Here is a 9,295-nt window from a genome sequence, read left to right on the forward strand (position 1 = left end):
ACTTCATGATTGTCATCTGAAGAATGGAACAAGCAGATGGGAAAGACAGTATTTTTACAGTGGACACGCCCTGCAGACTCTCCCATACATGGCCAGTGTAAGTCCTATGGTTGCCAGGTACCTCCGTGAACACCAGAACACCTCACCTCTGTGGTTCTTTCCCCAGGATCTGGTAATTGCAATTTCATCACAAGAAAAACATCAGACAAAACTAGATGAGGGGCATTCTACAAAATACCTCTTCCAAACTGCCAGGATCATGAAGAACAGAACAGTCTCAAGGGAGCTCCTGAGAAGCCTCAGGAGATGATGAAGACCAAATGCCATGCAGGGTCCCAGATGGGATCTCGGAACAGGAGAAGGCCATTAGTAAAAAGCCGACAAAATCCTAATAAAGTCTGTGGTTTAGTTAACAATACTTTACTGGTGTTAATTTTTTTCGTGTTGACAAATGTACCGTGGTTGTGTAAAATATTAACGGAGGTTGTGTAAAATATTAACGGAGGAAAGTGGATGAAGATTGTACAGAACTTTTGTGCTAACTTTGCTCTAAATCTAAAATAACTCAAAGTAACAACTTAAATTTAAAAAAAAACAGGATGTAGGTATTTATTAACATAGAAATGGATTCATAATATGTTATAGGGAAAGGTCTGTATGGTCTCACAGCCTTGTTGAGCGAGGCCATTTGTGTAAGAACATTAATAACAAGGTGTTCATGAATGGGTGTGTACATGCATGTGTACATACACAGATGAACAAGAGCCTGGAAGCACAGACTTCCAAGGCTGCAGCCCCAGAGGGAGCACCAGGGCCAGGCAGAGGAGGACTAGGGCTACTCTGCTGACCTGCAGCACTCATGCTCCTGAAATGGGCAGCAGCTCCACAGCCCCAGCCAGCTGCTTCCTGCAGGATTTGGGCCCAGTACTGACAGATCTTCTAATTTTCTAAAAGAAACCAGGAATCCAGGTTGTTTCACACATTTTTAGTGCCCACTCAGCTGTGCAGAGGGGCTCTTCAGATCGCCCAGCCAATAAGATGACTGGAACCTGGAGAGGCAGGCAACCAGGCTGCCAGCTGGGCTGCCCTGCCCTGGCTCCACGGTCCACACCCCCACCTGGAGGATGGCCAGCTGGCAAGGGCAGGGGGTGCTCTTCCACCCTGCACGCAGCCAGTGGGGGGGCAGAGGTTTGCTCAGAGTCCACATGCCCAACAGAGACACTTTTGGTTCCCCGGGTCACCAGGAGCCTGTGACTGTGTGTGTGTGTCTGAGAGTCCTGTGTAGCAGCTCCATGCATCTGTGCAATGACTTTCTGTTGTGCATCCACATTCTCTGCATGCTGGCCTGACCTCTGACTGTGTGCCTGTGCATGAGCTGTACGAATGCACCCCTCCTCTCATCCCTGTCGCGTGGTGTGTGAGACGATGAGGTGAGTTTGTGTGTGTTTCCACTGCAACCCCTGGCTGGCCCCGGTGCGTGTGTGTCTGGGCTATGTTGTGTGCGTCTGCTCCATTTGGCTGAGCTGTGCTGTGTGCATGCCCGTGTCTCTGTGGTGTCCTTGCCCATGTCGCTGTGAGACTGCGCATCAGCATCTCTGGCCACGTGCCATGCCTGCCTGGGTGTATGTGTAAGTGCACGCGTGTGTGAGCTGGATGCCAGGAGCAGTCAGGGTTTGAGTCATACACAATCAGCACCAGCTCCTCAATCCCCTGGGCTTCATTCCTACAAGTCACCACAAGAAGCACACAGGGCCCAGCACCCGCTGCCACTCCCAGAATCCTAGTCATAAGTATGAGAAGGGTGAGGGTGGGCCAGGTGCAGAGTCTGGGCTCAGAGGACCCCAGAATGGATTGTTGGCATACATCCATTGCAGCTGCAGGCTCCTGTGTAACCCTTGCACTTGGCCAGCTGGAGAGTTGTTGATTTGGGACACAGCCCACAGTCCTACACCACTTCATCACACCCCACAAATACTTCCTGAAGGCCATTTCTTTAATAGGAAATGAGCACAGACGAGCCTGCTTTGATCCCTCCCTAAACACAGGCTGTGGGTGCAGGAAGCCTGTCTGGCCACTCTTCCTACTGGCTGACTCAGGAGGCCGGGGGTTGGTACCACAAAGGGCCAAGGGGGCAGCTCAGGGAGAGGAAGGAAGCAGGAAGCCTGGGACCCTTAGGGCCAGAGAGGCCCTTGGACACTCTCTGCCCTGGTGCCCTGTCTTACAAGTGAGTGCACCCAAGCCAAGAGGGCAAGACCCTAACTGGATGTCACATAGCAAGTCGCCAGCAGAACTAACATTCCTTTCAAAGAGCTCCAGAATTCATTATCCATCACTTACATATTAAGTACCTATTACAGGCCAGGCCAGGTATATGCCTCAACACACAGGAACAGACCAGATAGACACAACCCCTGTCTTCCTCAGGGAACTAGTCAGAGAGACAGACAGAAAGCAAAGAAATACCGTCATATCAAACCGCACTGGATACTAGCAAATAAAATGACACCCTTGACATACTGCAGTCACTCTGTCTAACACAGTGGCCACTAGCCTGATATGGCTATTTAAGTTTCAGGTAATTAAACCTGGAGAAAATCGGCAGCTCAGAAGCCACATTCTAGGGGCTGGTAGCTGCCTCAGGCTGGTGGCTGGTGGCTGCTGCACTGGACACACAGGGGGAGCGCTTGCGTCACAAAAGGTCAGGTTGGATGGAGCAAGTCTGGAGGGTGGCTAGAGGCTGGGGATAGATGGCTGGGACAGTGCAACCCGAGCTGTCTGCTGTGCAAGTGTGGCTATGGGAAGACACACCAGGAGGAGGGTGGCAGGTGCCACCTGGGCGGGGGGCGGGGGAGGTGCACTTGGTATGCTCCAGGAGAAGAAAGGGCAGAGTTAGCAAGTGGAGAGGTGGGGTGGGAATGGGAACTGCTGGGCCCTTGTTAAGGGTTCTGCTGATGTGAAGGGCATCAGGAAGCAGCGGGGGAGGGATGAACAGGGGAGCAGTTGGTTTTTAAGATATAGAGAGGGGCGGCACCTGTGGCTCAAAGGGGTAGAGCGCCGGTCCCATATGCTAGAGGTGGCGGGTTCAAACCCAACCCTGGCCAAAAACCACACACACACAAAAAAAAAATTTAAGATATAGAGAGAATTAGGAAAAGGTACAAGACTCAAAGGAGGAAGACCTAGTGTCACAGAAAGAGAGGAAGGTGACTGAGATTTGAGTGATGTGGGAGGAGGGGAGAACCATGAGCCACAGCCCAAAAACTCAGGGTCCTGGATCAAGCTGTACCTGAAGCTGACATGTGGGATCCCAGGATCCATCCTTCCTCCTCTTGGCTCCTGGGGTGCTGACTTGAACACACCGTCATTGTTACCACCCAGCTACCCTTCACTCATTGAAAACTAAGGTTGACTGAAAATCCCTGACTCTCCTTTCTCCTGTCCCTGTACAGAGCATGCAGAGCCAGGGCCAGGCTCCCCTTGGCATCCTGCTTCCAGTTTCTTTTGCAGGACTTTGCCCCTCTCAATGAATCCCAGGACTGATGAGATAGTCCCAACTAGTCACCTTGAGTTTGTGGGAAGAAGGCCGGGGGCTGTGGCTCACGCCTATAATCCCTAGCACTCTTGGAGACAGAGGCAGGTAGATCACCTGAGCTACCAGATTCGAGACCAGCCTGAGCAAGAGACCTTGTCTCTAAAAATAGCCAGACGTTGTAGCAGGCTCAGGAAATCCCAATTACTCGGGAGGCTGAGGCAAGAGAATTGCTTGATCCCTAGAGTTAGAAGGTGCTTTGAGCTATGACGCCGTGTCACTCTACCTGGCAACAAAGTGAGACTCTGTCTCAAAAAAAAAAAGTTTGTGCAAAGATACTTTAGTCTACTGATGTTCCATTGACTTTGCTCACTAGGATGGTTTTTTCACAGCCAGTGGGGAAGAGGAAGGAGAGGCAGGTCCCGCAAAGAACCCTGAAAATGGAGGGACTTGGCTTGATCATAGGAGACCTTCCTCTCTAAAAATCAGCAGGTGCTGTGCTCATGCATTGCCAAGTGGGGAGTCTCTTCAGCCCTGCAGAACAGGATGGTAACCTGCTATCCAGGGCGGTCAGGGGGCCACTCTATTCCTTGGAGGCTGGAAGCTCATCCCCCTTCAGGATTCTCAGCATTCTCTCTGCCTGAAACGCTCTCTCCCAAGACCCCAAGAATGGCCCCTTCCGCACTACACAGCCCTTCTTACTCTCTGAAGTCATCTTGTCTGTCACCTGCTCTAGGATGTCAGCCCCGCAAGGCCAGGCCAGTTGCCAGTCTTGCTTCCTTTGCCCCCATGTCTGACAAATGGGTAGAGGTAGAGGGCCTCAGGAGGCTTCTGTCATGAGTAGTGGGCTGGGGTGAGTGCGGGGAGAGCCTTACACACTTCCTCTCTCTGCACCCTCCCAGCAGCTCCTGGAGGAGGGGCTGGACCAGGGCAGCAAGGCTGGGAGGGAGCAGTCACTCACCCAAGGTTCCACAGGCAGTGTGTGCCAGGCCTGGCCTGGAGGGGACTGAGGGTCTGGAGAGAGGTAGTGGTTGGGCAGCACCTGCAGGTACACTGCCTTTCTGCATGACAGCTCTTCATTCATCCACAGACCTGCACCTCTCTGCCTGCTGGGTCCTCAGGTGAACCGCTACATGAGGGCGCCGGCCTGTGCTGCACGGCAGCTGCCCAGCCACCCAGAGCACACAGCAAATGAATGAGGCTCAACTGGAAATCGTGTGCACCGTCAACCCAGCCCTGGCACACACAGGGCCCCACCTGCCACTGGGCAGGCAGACCTGCTTCCTGGTGCCCTTGCCACGCCCTGGTCTAACACCAGCTGGGCAGACTCGCAGCCTCGAAGGGCTGTCAGGTCAGTAGCACCCTCATTCCTTTTCCACTGCCCCACCCAGGAATGGGGCTGTCCAGCCCCAGCAGGGCCATGGCGTGAGGTGCCTGAAAGAAGCTGACCCTCTCCACTGTGCAATGTCTGAGCAGCCCCAGGAATAGGAACAGGTATGCCCATCACCATCTGATTTTGCAACACACATGCATAACTTAGAATGAGAGAGAAAAAACATATGATAAAAATAACTTCTATGGACTTAGCGCCTGTAGCTCAAGTGGCTAAGGCACCAGCCACATACACCGGAGCTGGCGGGTTCGAATCCAGCCTGGGCCTGCCAAACAACAATGACAGCTACAACCAAAAAAATGGCTGGGCGTTGTGGCAGGCGCCTGTGGTCTCAGCTATTTGGAAGGCTTAGGCAGGAGAATCACTTGAGCCCAGGAGTTGGAGGTTGCTGTGAGCTGTGACGCCAAGATACTCTACCCAGGGTGACAGCTTGAGGCTCTGTCTCAAAAAGTAATAATAATAATAACTTCTATGTCATTGCCCAACACCAGGATGAGTCTAAGCACCATCTCATTGAATCCTCACAACTCTGAGGAGGAAGTATACACGTTACCCACATTTTGTATATGGGGAAACCAAGGTCCACATGACTTGCCCAAGTTCACACACACAAAAAATAAGGCCAGCTGGGGGCAGCCAGAATTCACACCAGCAGGGCCAGCATCCTCCTCAATCTTAAGCAGCTCCCACCCAGCTTTTTGAGTCACAGTGGGCACCAGGTCTCATTGGGAGCTCCACAGTAGGGCCGAGAGAGAACACAGGACTGGAGGGTGGGCTCCACCCAACTTGTGACCTTGGGCAGGTCACCTAATCTCCCTAGGTCTCAGTTTCATCAACTGGAAAGGGAGCCCCAGTGGGCTGGATATAAGCTGTGAAGTGCTGTACACAGGTGAAGGGCATTGTTGGTCTGAGAATCCATTTTGCCTGTGTCGTGGGTGTGTGATCACCTCTCCTTGCCTCTAAGCATCTTACAGGTGAGAGCCCACACCGGCCCCTCCACACGGCCTGGTCCAGAATGTGCTTGGAAGGATCTTCATTGATCTAACCACCCAGCACAGCATGACGTGAACGGTCCAGGCTCTGATGGGTACAGTCACTTTGCAAACTGTAGTAAAGCTAACAGATGTACACCCAGTCACTCTGCCATTCCATGGCCAGGAGTCTACCCAACACGAACAAGTGCTTATGTCCACCAAAGACGTTCACAGCAGCATTATTTGTAATGCCTAAGAACTGGAATAGGGCAGTGGCACACAAACGGGCGTGGTATATCCACATGCACTCACGTTCGGCGTGAGAACAGCTGCCAACACACACTGTGGCAGGCAGCAGGCTCACAGGCATGATGTTGAGGAGAGAAGCCAGACCCCAAGGGAACATCAATGCATTGGCAAGAAATTCAAGAAGGGACAAGGGAATCTCTGGGGCTGATGTGACCATGGCTCCCACTGGGCTGTTGGACCCGACCCTCCTCCTTCTGGGTGGCAGCCACGTGTGTGTAGGTGTGAGCATGTGCTGAAGTTCACGGGGCAGCAACCTTCGGGCATGTGCCCTTGGAGGCATGGAAGTCTTGCATAAGTCTTCTAATAAATCTGGAGAAATGAAATGCAGGCTCTGGGCTTATTTAAATCTCTGCTCTTTCCAGGCTGGGTGACCTTGGTTTCTCTGCCTCTCCATTATGCCATCTGTATATACAGGGTAATCCTGCCACTGTAATAAAAATGGGATCATCTGTTGGAGAAATGGGGCACCATGCATCCCGCATCACAGCACTTGCACACAGGATGCGTTCAGTTTTTGGTGACTGTGGTCGATAATGAAAATTTTGCTCCACAGCTACAAAGCATTTACCATAGATATTCACTGACCACCCTGCACACTGGACACAGGGCTGGGCCCTGGGGACACGGCAACAGACAAGACAGACTGGCCCCTCGCTCAGGGAGCTGGCGTCTAGTTCCTTAGTTCAGTCAACAAACGCTCCCTACAACTTACCTGGAGTCCCACAGCTGATAACTGTGTCCTGAGGTGGCCCGACTGCAGACAAGGCTTGTCTGCTTACACCCTGTACCTCTGTCCTCCAGAAGTCCTGAGAGCTGCCACCACCAAAGGACATGGCTCGTGAACAGCACCCACCTCCTTGCCTTCACAGGGTCTCCAGGGCAGCAGCAAAGTGGTGCACAACACCCCCACCACACACACACAGAGGCATGTGTGGTCTCAGCTTTCCTCCCTCCCAGGTACCTCTGACACCCTGAGGTGCTTCCAGAGATCATGTCCTCCAAAGATAGCTTTCCCACAATCCTCACCTCAGAATCTGCTTTGGGGGACACCCCCTGCAAAGTTTCTCCACAGCCATGGCCATGTGCGGTGGAGAGTCAGCAGGAGAGGCCAGCCCTGACTGGTGGTAGGAACATGGGGTAGAGTCAGAGCCCTCCAGCAGGCCTTGGCCAAAGTGCCCCTGGGGTGGGGTGGAGTGTGAATGCCTCTGGCCCCTGCCAGCTGCCTCTGGACTACAGGCTGAAACCCTGACTCAGTCGCTTTCCCTGAGGTTTCCCCACTGTGCCCACCCTTTCGGCCTGCCCTTTGTTCTTGAGTTTCTGGTGCTGTAGTACTACCAAAGGGTGGGCAGGCTTTTCTGGAATTTGGCACTGGGGACCACTGGGGTTGGGGCTGGGTTGGACCAGGAGCTGGGGGTAGGAGGCAAAGCCCCCTCGGAGGGCCAGGAAGTTGCTGCAAGCCTGGATTCCAGCAGCATGGATGCTCCCAAATCCATCCTTCTAGTCGCTTGTCCTCCCAAGCTGCATCAGTAGCCACAGCAACAGGAGAAATGGCAGAAGGGCTCTTCATGGACATGGTCAAGTCAGAATGAGGCCACTGGTTAAGGTGGGCTGTGATCCAGGGTGACTGGTGTTGTTAGGAAAAGGGGAAATCAGGACACAGAGACTTGCGGAGAGGGAAGAGGAGGGGAAGAGACACAGGGAGAAGGTGTCCCCTACATAACAAGGGGAGGCCCAGAGCAAACCCTCCAGCACAGACCTTGGAAGGAGCCCACCCTGCCCACACCTTGACCAGGGACTTAAGGCCTCCAAGCTGTGAGACAATAACATCTGTTGTCTAAGTCACCCAGTCTGCTGTACTTTGCAACAGCAATCCTAGTGGACCAATGTACAACTGTATGGAAATACAATTCACAGACCAAAAATTTCACCTGTTTAAAGTACATAATTCAGGCTTGGTGCCTGTAGCACAGTGGTTACAGCACCAGCCACATACAGCAACGTTGGTGGGTTTGAACCCAGCCCGGGTCAGCTAAACAACAATGACAATTGCAACAAAAAATAGCCGGGCGTTGTAGCTGGCGCCTGTAGTCCCAGCTATTTGGGAGGCTGAGGCAAGAGAATCGCTTAAGCCCAAGAGTTGGAGGTTGCTGTGAGCTGTGATGTCATAGCACTCTACCCAGGGCGACATAGTAAAACTCTGTCTCAAAAAGAAAAAAATAAATAAAGTATACAATTCAGTACTTTTAGCTCTATTCACAGAATTGTGCAACCATCACCATGATCTAAGTTGAGAACGTTCTCTTTGCCTCCAAAGGAAAGCCTGTGCCTACTAAGGGGTCACTCCCCAGACTACCTGCCCCAGCTCTGTCTCTGTAGACCTGCCTGCTCAGGACGCTTCATACAAATGCAGCTGTGTGGTGTGGCTTCTGTGTTAGTCAGTCCCACTCAGTGCCATGTCCTAAGGCGGCCCGCACGGCAACACAGCAGCACGTGGTCCTCCTCAGGGCTGAGCACAGCCCGTTCTACTGACATACCACATTTAAAAATTCTGTTCCTCAGGTGGCGCCTGTGGCTCAGTGAGTAGGGTGCCGGCCCCATATACCGAGGGTGGTGGGTTCAAACCCAGCCCCGGCTGAACTGCAACCAAAAAATAGCCGGGTGTTGTGGCAGGCGCCTGTAGTCCCAGCTGCTCGGGAGGCTGAGGCGGGAGAATCGCAGAAGCCCAGGAGCTGGACGTTGCTGTGAGTCCTGTGATGTCACGGCACTCTACTGAGGGCGGTAAAGTGAGACTCTGTCTCTACAAAAAAAAAAAAAAATTCTGTTCCTCAGTTGCCGTATAACAAAATTTTGTTTTTAAAAAGAGAATCTAAAAAGCATAGCAAATGTTCACATTTGCTAAATCAAAGTGGTGAGAACATGGTATTTATGTTTCTTTATATTTTTCTGGATGGTGAAACTATAGGTGCCCAGGCTGAAAGGTTTTATAATTTTTTTTTGTTGTAGAGACAATCTCACTTTATCGCCCTTGGTAGAGTGCCGTGGCGTCACAGCAACCACCAACTCCCGGGCTTACGCGGTTCTCTTGCCTCA

Source organism: Nycticebus coucang, chromosome 15 (genome assembly GCF_027406575.1).
Source record: "Nycticebus coucang isolate mNycCou1 chromosome 15, mNycCou1.pri, whole genome shotgun sequence".
Taxonomy (NCBI): domain Eukaryota; kingdom Metazoa; phylum Chordata; class Mammalia; order Primates; family Lorisidae; genus Nycticebus; species Nycticebus coucang.